The following is a 13,379-nucleotide window of genomic DNA, read 5'->3' on the forward strand; positions in this document are numbered from 1 at the left end:
ATTCAAAAACAAGTATAAAGGTAAAGGGACCCCTAACAATTAAGTCCAATCGCAAACGACTCTGGGGTTGCGGCGCTCATCTCGCTTTACTGGCCGAGGGAGCTAGCATTTGTCTGGAGGCAGCTTCTGGGTCATGTGGCCAGCATGACTAAGCTGCTTCTGGCAAACCAGAGCAGCGCACGGAAACGCCATTTACCTTCCTGCCATTTATCTACTTGCACTTTGACGTGCTTTCGAATTGCTACAGTAGGTTGGTAGGAGCTGGGACTGAACAACGGGAGCTCACCCCGTCGCAGGGATTCGAACTGTCAACCTTCAGATCGGCAAGCCCTAGGCTCTGCGGTTTAGACCACAGCACCACCTGCGTCCCTTTAAAACAAATATACATGCCTGAATTATGTCTGAATAAGCTTGTCAAAATAAAGTTTTCAGCAAGCACTGATAACTGAATAATGAAGGTGCCTGCCTAATGTTGATGGCACATGTCCCAAGCACAGGCATTACTTCACTAAAATACTGACTTCTCACAGATGAGTGATGAATATTAGTAAGGATTAAACGTGAAACAACAAGAAAATGTCTTGAACCCATCTGTGAATCTTTCCTGCATTGAAATACAGTTTTTACTATGTTGTTCTGAAATTCTTAATTAGAAAGGGGGGAACCATGGAAATATTATACGGCCTTAATTTATGCACACTCTAGAGTGAAGGCATTGTACCTTGATTTAAGAAAAATTGGCACAGAAGTTTCACATGGTATGTCTAATTTTTAATATTCACCGCCAACTATTTACAAATAACTGCCTTTACACAGTTGGCCACCAGATGCTGCTTTAGTCCCACATACAATATTAGAAGCATTCCTATGTAAAGTGTCTTGTGACCCAAAAGTGTGTGTTACTAGGGCATAACCATACCCAAGCTGTTTGAAACATTTTCATTTTCAGGTAGTACCACATAGTAACAGTTGGAGGATGGGTGGATAGGTGGCCTCTTGGTGAGGAACAAGTAGTGCTTGAACTATGAGGAGATCTTACTGCCAAGTGGCAGCTTCTTGTGGTAGGCAGGTGAGTGGCTACTTATTCAAGAGTTTATGTGACACTCTTAATTGTGAACGGTGCATATCTGTTTAAGTGCCTAGGTTTACAATAAACAACGAACAATTGAGTTCACTTTGCTGCCATTGCTTCTCTGTGTACTGTACAGAAACATTGCCATTTAAACATATGTGAACTGATGACGTCACTCGTGCCTTTTCCTGTTTAAAGTTTGGTCCCTTTTTGTGAATTTGCTCTTGGGGTTGGGACTGGACTTTTGATGGGTTTCCGAAGTGAATGTAGTTCTGAAACTGAGGGCTGGTCATTGGGGGAAGTTCTCGGGAGTCATTTCTGTTCAAAATTGCCTTTGGGCAGTCGCCAATAAAAGAGAAATGGCATGAGAAAAGGAGGCACAGAGTCGAAGCTAGTATTGCACTGTGAATCTCAACACCGCACCCTGTATTGTGCTTGGAAGAGCACACACACCAAAAAAACCCAAACATCATTTGGATGTAATCTCTAAAATTACCATGTTCTAGCTAACAAGTCCCAAGCAAGATTCAAGGACAAGAACAACTACTTTGTAAATGGATGACTAAAAATTAGTGAAATAAAAAAAAATTCCTTCAGTACCACCTTAAAGACCAACTAAGTTTTTATTTTGGTATGAGCTTTCGTGTGCATGCACACTTCTTCAGATACACTGGAAACAGAAGTGTCAGACCCTTATATGTATACAGAGGGTGGTGGGGGTGGGTGGGAATGGGTGATGGGCTGATGGGAGTGGTAAACCTGAGATGGCTGTTAACGACTGCTGATTACTGCAATTAGTCCTAGGGGGGGAAAGCAAGGGCTGAGGCACTAAAGAAAGCTTGATCATGCATAATGAGATAAGAATCCGATGTCTCTATTCATCCCAGGTGGCTCCATGGTTTTAAGCTTGGTAATGAGTTCCAATTCAGCAACTTCTCTTTCCAGTCTGTTCCTGAAATTTCTCTGTAATAAAACAGCTGCTTTGAGATCTTGTATAGAATGTCCTGGGAGATTGAAGTGTTCTCCTACTGGTTTCTCTGTCTTATGGTTCCTGATGTCAGATTTATGTCCATTTATCCTTTGGCGTAGGGTTTGGCCTGTTTGTCCAATATAGAGAGCTGAAGGGCACTGTTGGCATTTGATGGCATACACAATATTAGAAGATGAGCAATTGAATAGTCCTGAATAGTCCTAAAAATTAGTGGTTTGCTTTGCCCAGGGGCTCAGTGTGCCAAGCCTTGAATTGTGGGGAAGTCAGCTTTGTACATTTGAGGTGTGGGGCAGAGCAACTCCAAGGTTTACTTTTAAATTTATAGCCGCAGACCAGATGCAGCACAAAACTGTTAGGTGGCAATTCTAGTGGTTTGGCTGCAGGCAAAAGTAGCAATCCTAAACATCCTAAACAGATACAGAATTGCAGTCTGTTAGTTTTATTATTTTCTTCATTAAATTTGTATACTGCCCTTTATCCATAGGGCAGTTCACATAATAATAACAATAACAGCATAATAAAAATCAGGGGGACGGGGACACACCCAACCTCCCACAAACTAATAACATGGTTCCCATTGAAATCAATGGGATAAAGTTAGTCATGTCTTGTCTTATGGTCCTTAGATTTTAATTGGAACTACAGCTCCCTTAGTCTGTATCCAACCTAGTATTATTTTTCCTCTGTATGATTGTGACATAGGAATTGATTGCTTGGGGATCTGAGCAGTGGCTTCCTTCTTTTCCTGAGGTCACTCATGAAAAAATATTCCAGATTACCAAATAATCAAATCCCTTGTACACGACGGAAAATTTTGTGGCATTCATTGATTGTAACTCATACTTCCAAAGGGAGTCCCCTGCAATTTTGCTGCTATTGTCCATGCCCTAGTATCTCACAAGTACCCACACCCAAGGAGCTGTTCCGAAGTGGCTCTGTTTGGACCCACAGCCTGCATCCACTCAACACAGTAATTTTGAATACTGCATTAAGCCATCCCCCCCAAATTCCTGCCTGTATCACAGGAGGAGGTTCACCCTGTTGATATGCTTGCTTGATGTGTCAGCTTTGCAGAGGGAGCCAGCTGAAGACTCGTGACATTGTGGGGAAAGGGCCTCCTCTTCTGAGCTGGGGAGATGCCCCACACAAAGCGCCCACAAATGGGAGCCCTTCTTTCCCTCCTCAGCCTAGTGGCAGCCCCCTCCACCTCGGCTCGGCTGCAGCTGAGATAAGAACACTCTTAATACTGGGAGTTTCTGCCCGCTCAGGATTCAGCTTCACTTAAATGAAGGGTGCTTCTCTTCTGACCTAGATGTGGAAGACAAAACCCAAGTTCAAGCCAAAGGAACTGAAACCAGACTCTAACCTCCGCCATCTCTGCCCACAAAAAGCCCATTATGCGCCTCTCGCCTTGAAAGGGAGAATTCAGAAGTTTATAACTCGTATCAACGGCAGTATTATTTCCAACCTTTGGGAAGCCATAGAGCTTCTTTTAGTCTCCTGAGAGGACTGATCTGGAGCAGAGCTCATCACCTGGAAGATTTAAAAAAGAAGAATCATCAATTAAATGTTTCTATCAAAAAAGGATTGTCAAGGGCAAAGGCAGAGTGAGGCGGAGTCCTTCACAGGTCACTTCCAGCAGGCTTACCTAAGCTGCCATCTTAAATTTCCCACATTGCCTTTGACAATGCAGAACTCAAATGATAGTCCCAGGGGGTTTGAACTGCAGCAGCTACCCAAGGGTGTTTGGGTGTCTGGCCCAGTAAGAGAATATTTTTTCTTCACGCCCATGGCCATCAGTATCTACCTATTCACTATTAGGCAGAATGTTAGATCGTGTTCTGGTGAAAGCATCATGTGTGTTTCACCAGTAGCATATTCTCAGCCATCTGCATTGCCTCCCACTCGCGCTTGCTTAATCAGAGCACACAAACATACCTTCTGCTGAACTTTAGAAGGTGGTTCTCTGCTCATAAAGCTCATTAGCTTTGTAGCAGCAAAGGATTCTTCAAAGCCTCCGCTGGCAGCAGCAAGGGTCTGCTAATCTGGATTTACTGCCAACAGGAGCCCAAAGGAGGCAGCTACAACAATTAGGTTGAATTATTTATTTTCTCTTGGGATTCAGGAACATTTGGGGGCAGGCTGTGTGAATATCTTGCTTGATGAACGTATCTTCCCTACAATGGTGAGATGCATTGCATTTCTCTTTAAACTAGTAATCATTTCTAAAAAATTCATCTCTTCATATAAATCAGCATATACAAACTTCATGCAAATCTGTCCCTTTCATGGGGGACGGAAAGGGAGGAAGGTCTTTCCTCTTTTTGGCAAAGCATAAGTGGCCAGTCTGGAGGGGAGCGTTTATTTTCCCTTGCCTGCTTGCCTCTTTCCATATTCCTACAATGCTTCCCATCTACTCCACTGAACTTTGTATGCGACCAGAGGAGGCATGCACATAGACATTTGAGACTGATAGACATCGTGGGTTGTATCCAACACCAGGAGGATCGAACCCATGACCCTGATATTAAGAGTCTCATGCTCGTATGTAGAATTTTGTGCCAGCTGCTTATTCTTTTTTGATTGGATTGGACTTTCAGTTTCAATGATTGCTTCTTAAATGCAAAGATTATAATAACCATATGAATAAAAACATAAGGGCTGCTTCCCAAGTCAACATTTTTCCACAGGTGAAAAAGTAGACAGACAGACAGATATAGATATTCAATCTGGCTGCTGTCACAATTTTATTGCAGCCCCTCACAATATTTTAAAGGACACAGCAGTTCTGAAAGCATAACACAGAAAAAAACTTTTTCATTTTACATCATTAATACAACCAGTAGTGTTGCTCTTAGGAAGTCTTTGCAAATCATAGTTACAGCTGGGTTAACATAGCTACTTTTTTCTCCTTGTCCTATAGCAACAGAAGAATACATTTTCTGTGCTGTGGACCAAAAGCCTAATTTAGTCAATGGTATCTCTTGCTTGAATCTGTCTACAAAGACCACAACTAAGCAAAAAAACAGGACAGATCTACTAACCTTGAGCCATGCACACAAAGATTCCTGCTCCATATGGGGTTTTATTGCAAGCTTGGCTAATGCTCTACTAGGCTTGCTATGGGATCTCAGGGTTGTTAAAGCCTTTCTCAGGGGTGCTGCTACAAGTTAGAAATGAAAGTAGAGTTGGAAGGATGTCCTAAGGAAAAGCGGGGCATTCTGGGATCAGATTAGAAACTGTGACAGCTTCTGTAAATCTAGGACTGTCCCTGGAAAATAGGGACCCTTGGAGGGTCTGCTACCTGAAGGCCCTAATTGTGGGGGGTGTTTGGCTGAAAGCTACTTGTTGAAATGCTGTGGGGGGGAGGACCCAGAGACCCAGCCTAGTATGGAAGAAGTAAGCTTGGATTGAGGCCCACACACTGTATAGAGGACAGGACTTCTGTGCCTTTAATTGCCCTGCTCTCGTTTGAGTCTGGAAACTTAAAGAGAAACCAGCAGACCCTTTGTTTAATTTCCAAGCAAAGGGTTTGCTGGTTTCTCTTTAAGGTTTCCAGACTCAAAAGAGAGCAGGGCAATTAAAGGCACAGAAGTCCTGTCGACTATTGAGTCTGGTAACCCTACCAACGCAGGAGTAAGATGTCAAAAAGAAAACAATTTCAGTGGAGACCTTTTCCAAAGTCTGTTTGTTTCTAGAACTGGACAATGAAAGGAAATGGAGTTTATATGTTCTGTCCCAAGGAGTTCATAGTTTACTCTTTAAAAAGATAGGCAGGGCCTTGTGTAAATACTTGTCCCCAAAATATATATCTGCTATTTTATAAGAAAAACAAAATGAATGAAAAGGCCACCTTAAAGTTAAGGAAGTTTGTTTTATTTTTACTCATTCATTTCTGTTCCACCAACAGGGCTCCAAGGAGCAGCTTTTAACTGCAATCCTGTTCGTGACAAATTGAGGTTTACTCCCAGATTAACAATTTGATCCTAGCCGTGTCTACTCAGAAGTATGTCCTGCTGAATTCAATAGGGCTTACTTCCACGTAAATGTGGTTAGGAATGCAGCCTAAGTGGATTTTAATGGGGTCACACTTGGGTAAACTGCATTTGTGACGTGCGTGATTTTTTAAATAGTGCTTGCTTTTATGCTTAGCTTTGATTCTGCTGTGAACAGCTTGGATTCCTTTGCAGGTTAAAATAATATAGACATGATTAAGTAAATAAAAAAGGTGGACATGGGGGGGGGGGGTGACTCATTTCATCTCTCCCAATCTTGTGCCGCGTCCTAGAAACAGGTTTGCTAGTTTTGTAAGAACTAGAACCTGCCCTGCCCTATCTTTTTTTTTTCACACCAGGTTTTTTCACATGCAGTCAATCTCAGGGCAACAGATGGCAGCCCAGAGCAACCAGAGCTAGCAGTCTGAGATAATCGCCTCAGGCGGCAGAGGCAAAGGGGCAGCAGCCTCTCGGGCACCTGCTCACTGCCAACCCCGGGCAGGTAGGGAGCATAGCTGCCAAGTCTCCCGTTTTCCCCTGGAAACCCCCGTTTTTCCAGCTGTCCCCAGCCGAAAAAAATGGATTTTTTTGTTTTTCCCCGGTTTAATTCTGGCGTGGCGGCCATTTTGGAACTGGGCGGAATATGCTCAGAAGTGACTTTTGATGCTGCTCTGCCCAGTTCCAAAATGGCTGCAGCGCGACTTCTGGTGCGGCGGCCATTTTGGAACTGGGCACAGCAGCATCAAAAGTCACTTCTGAGCATGCTCCGCCCAGTTCCAAAATGGCCGCCACACTACTTCCGGAATGCTACTTCCGGTCCGGTCCCTTATTTTTTAGAGAGGAACTTGGCAGGTATGGTAGGGAGAAGCTTCTGCAGGGGTCTCCTCCTCCTCACTCCAAGGTCCAAGGAGGTCTTCCTTAGGGCAAGGCATTCTGGGTGAAGAAGAAACATGACCTCAGGCAGGGCGGACTCTTAAGAGCGCCCCTATCTCAGGGGCGCTGTGGAAAACACACAGTGTTAGGAGCTATGCTCTGCGCTCTGGAGCGTTGTGGAAAATCGAAATGGCTCCCGGCCACTGCTGATAAACAAGTGATCCCATTTGTTGGCTCCCCGCCCCAAGAAACGAGAACTGGCAACAGGCATGCAGCAGAATAGGATGGCAAAATGGACTGGCAGTGCTTGAGAATGTGGATGGAGCGGGACGTCTTTTTAATGTTCCCTTGAGTTTAATACCTCCCCGCAAACAGAAAACCAACAGAATAGGCCGAGTTCTGGGGCCTAGTACCTTCCCCCCCACTTGCTCTCCAGGCTTTCTATATGCAGGGAGTTTCTTGTGCTTTGGATTTAACATTGAAGGAACATTTGGCCGCAGGATTCCCCCGTCTGTAGCTTGGGAGCGGTGCATGCTTTCCTACCACTTTCCTTTGCCCGTCATGCTAGGGTAGAGTGTGACGTCAAGGGTGTGACCAAGAGACAGACCACCGGGAAGCTGCCTATTTTAGATTGATCGTGAACAGCCATGAAGCGGGCTTTCTAATGATGTTTCTCTGCAGACATTTATCTGGCAGGTGACCAACCTTCCCCTTTTTCTCCCCAGCCTCAATCTGCCTGTTTTGATGAAGTTAACACAAGGATATTTAGGAAAAGGTCTTGCCTTTCTGAATAAAAAAAATGAAAGGTTTGTGTTTTGTTTTGTTCTCCCCCCCCCCCAGGAGGAGCTAAATGGCCTCAGGGAATATTATTTCCATGGCTGTTTTTCGGGATAATGCATTGAGCAATGAGTTGGTAGTGTCCTAACTTGCTGAGGCACCTTCCCGTATTTGCAGGGACAACAAACACGCCCTGTAAATGCTGTCATTAAATGGACACCAAGCCCCTGGAAAACAGCTGCACTTCAATTAAGAGGACGGCACGCCTTTCCAGAAAGGAGCTAATGGCTCACGTAGCTTTGAGTTGCGGGCGCAGGGCTTCGCTCCTGCCTCATAAACATCTGCATGGCACTGGAATCCCGGGAGTCATTAGGAGGAGGAAAGGAGGCCCCCCACAGCAGCCAACCCTCGAGCGCCAACTCCCTTTGGCCACATCTGGATGTCACGCTAAACCGCGGCTGTGTGCCACGTAAACAAACTTTTAGGCCCCACCTGCGCTAGCCATTTAAATATCATGACACCATTTTAAACAGTCCAGACGGCTCCATTGCAGCTTAGCTCGGTCGGTTAGCATGTGGTACTGATAACGTCAAGGTTGCAGGTTCGATCCCCGTGTGGGACAGCTGCATATACTTGCATTGCAGGGGGTTGGACTAGACCAGGGTCCCCAAACTAAGGCCCAGGGGCCGGATCCGGCCTAATCCTAATTGCCTTCTAAATCCGGCCCTCGGACGGTCCGGGAACCAGCATGCTTTTGCATGAGTAGAATGTGTCCTTTTATTTAAAATGCATCTCTGGGTTATTTGTGGGGCATAGGAATTCATTCATATATTTTTTTCAAAATGTTGTCCGACCCCCCCACAAGGTCTGAGCAACAGTGGAGTTGACAAACTCCCTGCTGAAAGTTTGCTGACCCCTGGACTAGACGATTGATGATTCTATGATACCCCTTAATAGTAAATATAAGTAAAACCTTCAATATGGTTTGCAGGGGCAATAGACATTAGGGCCCCATACAGTCAAAGCAGCATCTCTCTCTCTCTCTCTCTCTCTCTCTCTCTCTCTCTCTCTCTCTCTCTTTTTCTCTTTCATTTATATCCCACTTTTAGCTTACGGAGCTCAAGGTGGCATACATGGTTCCCCCCCCCCGCCCCCAGCTCCTTTTTTAATTCCAGCAACAACCCTGTGAAGTAGGTTGGGCTGAGAGAGGCAGCGAGTGGCACGAGGTCTCCCAGTAAGCTTCATGGCCGGGTGGGGATTTGAACCCTGGTCTCCCCAAGTCCTGATCCAACACTCTTAACCGCAATTCCACACAACCATACTACTTTAAACCGTCAGGGCTTCCCTCAAAGAATGCTGGGAACTGTAGTTTGTTCAGGGCGCTTAGAGTTGTTAAGAGTCCTCCTAATTCCCTCGCAGAGTTCTTGGAACAGTTTTGCAGTTGTTCCCTCTTTCCAGGGAACTCTGGGAATGGTGGCTCTGTGAGGGGAACAGGTACCTTCTAAGAGCTCTCTTGACAAACTACACTTCCCATGATTCTTCGGAGGAAGCCATAACAGTTTGATCTAGCATCTAGATCAAGGGAAGTAATAGTACCACTGTATTCTGCTCTGGTCAGACCACACCTGGAGTACTGTGTCCAGTTCTGGGCACCACAGTTCAAGAAAGATACTGACAAGCTGTAACGTCTCCAGAAGAGGGCAACCAAAATGGTCAAAGGCCTGGAAACGATGCCTTACAAGGAACGGCTTAGGGAGCTGGGTATGTTTAGCCTGGAGAAGAGAAGGTTAAGGGGTGATATGATAGCCATGTTCAAATATATAAAAGGATGTCATATAGAGGAGGGTGAAGGGTTGTTTTCTGCTGCTCCAGAGAAGCGGACACGGAGCAATGGATTCAAACTACAAGAAAGAAGATTCCACCTAAACATTAGGAAGAACTTCCTGACAGTAAGAGCTGTTTGGCAGTGGAATTTGCTACCTTCTTTGGAGGTCTTTAAGCAGAGGCTTGACAGCCATCTGTCAGGAATGCTTTGATGGTGTTTCCTGCTTGGCAGGGGATTGGACTGGATGGCCCTTGTGGTCTCTTCCAACTCTATGATTCTATGATTCTATGGTTTAAAATTGGCACAATACTGCTTTTAATTGATAGTCCTGATGGAGCCCTAGCATCAACCCGGGCTCTTGTGCGGCTGAGACAGCCTTGAATTTTCTCTGCCACTTTTCCTTAACCACAGTTTCCCACATTGTCCAAACTAGGAACTGGTAAACATTCACCACAGTTAGTATTAACAAGCTGGTGTCTTCCTGCTTTTAACTGTGGGCATACTTTCCACACTGCCATGCCCTCCACCCCCTAACGTAGCCCTTGACAAAGAAGAGAGTCCTAACCTTTGTCTTATGCAATATACATGTACATATGTGTGTTTACATATGTACATGTATATTGCATAAGGGCCTTCTCGGTGGTGGCGCCCGCCCTGTGGAACGCCCTCCCATCAGATGTCAAAGAGAAAAACAGCTACCAGATTTTTAGAAGACATCTGAAGGCAGCCCTGTTTAGGGAGGCTTTTAATCTTTAATCGATTATTTTATTTCATTTTTCTGTTGGAAGCTGCCCAGAAAATACATTTCATGGTTACCTCTGCTTAACATCTTAGGCGCGGAGCCAGGCCAGTTCTGGCACCCATCCGAACCTGTGCAAGTCCCGCCCACCCAGATACACAATTCTGTTAGAATAAACAGTTGCATGCTGAAACTCTCTCTCTCTCTCTCTCTCTCTCTCTCTCTCTCTTGCCTGGGGGCGTGGGTGGACTCAGGAAAGGTGCTACATTAATGTCAAGAAAAGAAACAGGAAACAACCAACCCAGGGCCCCGCCTCATGTTTTTGCAAACTGTATACAGTACAGGACTATTTGTTCGCAGCGACTTCTGGTTATAAGCAACCAATTGACTGCATTTAACTTGTTCGTTTTAAATGCACGCGTGCACAGTTGTTTCTTAAAATAATATGAGTAATATTGCATTTCCCTTCATATTCTGAAGAATCTATGCAAATGTTAAACTTATCCGTTGATTTTGGCATCGTCTCGGGATCGCAAAGAAAAATCATAGCAAAAAAAAAAAACCCTGCCTGAGAGGAATAATAAAGAAATGGACAACCTAAAAATAAAATTTAAAAACATTAGAAGAAAGGCAAGCAGCTTAGCTGTCTGATCATTGTGAAGCAAAAGTCGTAATTTGAAGGCTGACTGCTTCTGGGGGACCGCTAGCAAACCAGATGTTATGGGCTCCAATGCCCTTCTTCCTTGACCACTGGCCATGCTTGGGAGTTGGAGTCTAGCAATACCTGCAAGCAATACCTGTTCTCGAAGCCAACAACATGAGTCTGACCAAATTGCCTATATGAGGAAGCAGTGAACTGGATTGGGTCCGTGCCCATTGTAACTAGTTGGTTCTGGGGGTGTCGCAGTTCTGTTGTGGCTTCGTCAAAGGGAAATCTACGCCACGGCAAAGTGTATGTGAGAAATGTCGCGGCTACTTTGGCCCCAAAGATTCAGATAACTGCCTGCAGCGTATGAAACACGGTCGCAAATGAAGCAGAAGGCGAATGGAGCCGCACTCCTGCAAACTCCAGCAAGGGCTTCCCATGCAGAGAGCACAGGGTTTTGCTTCGCTTCTGGCTCAGCCAGCGTGTTCCTAAAGTAATTATGACATTACCTCATCCTTGGCTCGCAGCCCTGTGTTATCATGCTGAGCAAGTCTTTTTGGGAACATCTTGAGTGGGCTAAATGTTTACAGCTCAACAACAGTTAGTCATTGAAGCAGCCTCTTATTTAAACCCATCTTTCATACTGCAGCTTCTCTCTCTCTCTCCACACACACACACACACACACACTGCCTCCCATTTCTTTTTTTGCTGAAAAGATCTGAAAATTACTGAGATGGAATTTTTAATATAAGGGGGCGGAGGGGGAATATGGTACAGGCTGTAAACAGCAAAAGCTGGAGCTGAAGAGCAGGGGCAAAGGTAGGTTAGTGAGATGACTTAGCAGATGATGAAAAGACTTTGGCTGCCATCCTAGTAACCACTTATCTGAGAATACGTATCCTTGAACTTAATAGAGCTTACTTCTGAGTAGAGAAGCATAGGATCGCACTGTTATGGTGCCTCCTTAGAATCACAGAATTGTAGAGTTGGAATGCTGAGGAATCTCAGCTAAAGCATCCACAACAGATGGCCCTCCTCAAGTCTTATTATTATTATTATTATTATTATTATTATTATTATTATTATTTATACCCCGCCCATCTGGCTGGGTTTCCCCAGCCACTCTGGGCGGCTTCCAACAGAAATATTAAAATACACTAATTTCTTAAAGATTAAAAGCTTCCCTAAACAGGAAGAATTCCTTCTTCAAGTCTACACTAGATCTTAGCCAAAAGGCCGAGAAGCGATACTTCTTCAAGTCTAATTCTTCAAGTCTAATTCTTGTTGTGTTGTGTTCCCAAGACGCTGCTCATAGGTACGGGAACATAGAATAGTATCTCAATGAATCAGAAGTGCAACCCTAAAGTCATCTACTTTGGAGAAAGCCCCACTGAACTTCCCAAGCCAGGTGTAGACCTTCCAAAACGTCTCATTTACAACATCTGCAAGGGCAAAATATTGGTAAGATATACTGCAAATATTTTGCAAGGCAGGCATAGGATCGTGTACAGCAGGCACGTCGAACAGGTAGATCATGATCTACCAGTAGATCACTGGACGTCTGTGGTAGATCACTGGCAGATCACTGGCTCCCCCACCAAAGAAGCCCACCAACTTTCGCTCCCCTAAAAAAAGCTCAAAACTTTTGCCCTGAACTCCTAAAACATGGGGATTTCCTTCCTTAGAAAAGCTCAATAACTTTGACCTGAACCCCAAAAAGGGGGTAGATCACTGCCAGTTTTTAACTCTGTGAGTACCGGTAGATCGCGGTCTCTTGGGAGTTGGCCACCCCTGGTGTACAGCATTACGAATGCCTCATTTTTGTACAATAGTTCCTAATTCTTTTGTGCTGGGGGATACTTTAGCAGCAGCTGTAAAACAGTGTTGTTGTTGTTGTTGTTGTTGTTGTTGTTGTTGTTGTTGTTTTACTGTTTCTGTAGGCTTGAAACATTACTACATCTCACATAGTGCCTGTTATTCTTGCGAAATTGTTCAAAGTCATCTTTCAGATCATGTTCGATGACCTTGGAAGCTGGTAAAATGCTTGACATCCCAACCAGATATGGTTGGATTAGATGTCGTGTTCTCAGCGTCTCCACCAGTAAGGGTGCGTTTCCTTGACTTCTCCTGATTATCGGAGGAGACAGGCACATAGGGGAGTGTTGAGCAGCAGAAGCAGGCTGTTGATGCTCCTTGGCAGATACGTACTTGATGTTCATTAGCAAGCACGGATGAGAGCCCAGCTGCAAATGGCAAAAATTATATTTTAGGCAGAAAGGCTGTACAAAGGATTAGTAACTGATGCAACCGGGTTAAAAGAAAGCAGGACAAACCCATTAACACACACCCCAATTTGTGTTTCTGTGCTTTTAAATTGTAAACCGCCCTGTTATATTTATATGAAGGCTGGTGTAGAAATTAAATATATAGTCATAATAATCTCACCCCAAAATAATATGA

Source organism: Zootoca vivipara, chromosome 4 (genome assembly GCF_965207765.1).
Source record: "Zootoca vivipara chromosome 4, rZooViv2.hap1.1, whole genome shotgun sequence".
In the NCBI taxonomy this organism is placed as follows: Eukaryota; Metazoa; Chordata; class Lepidosauria; order Squamata; family Lacertidae; genus Zootoca; species Zootoca vivipara.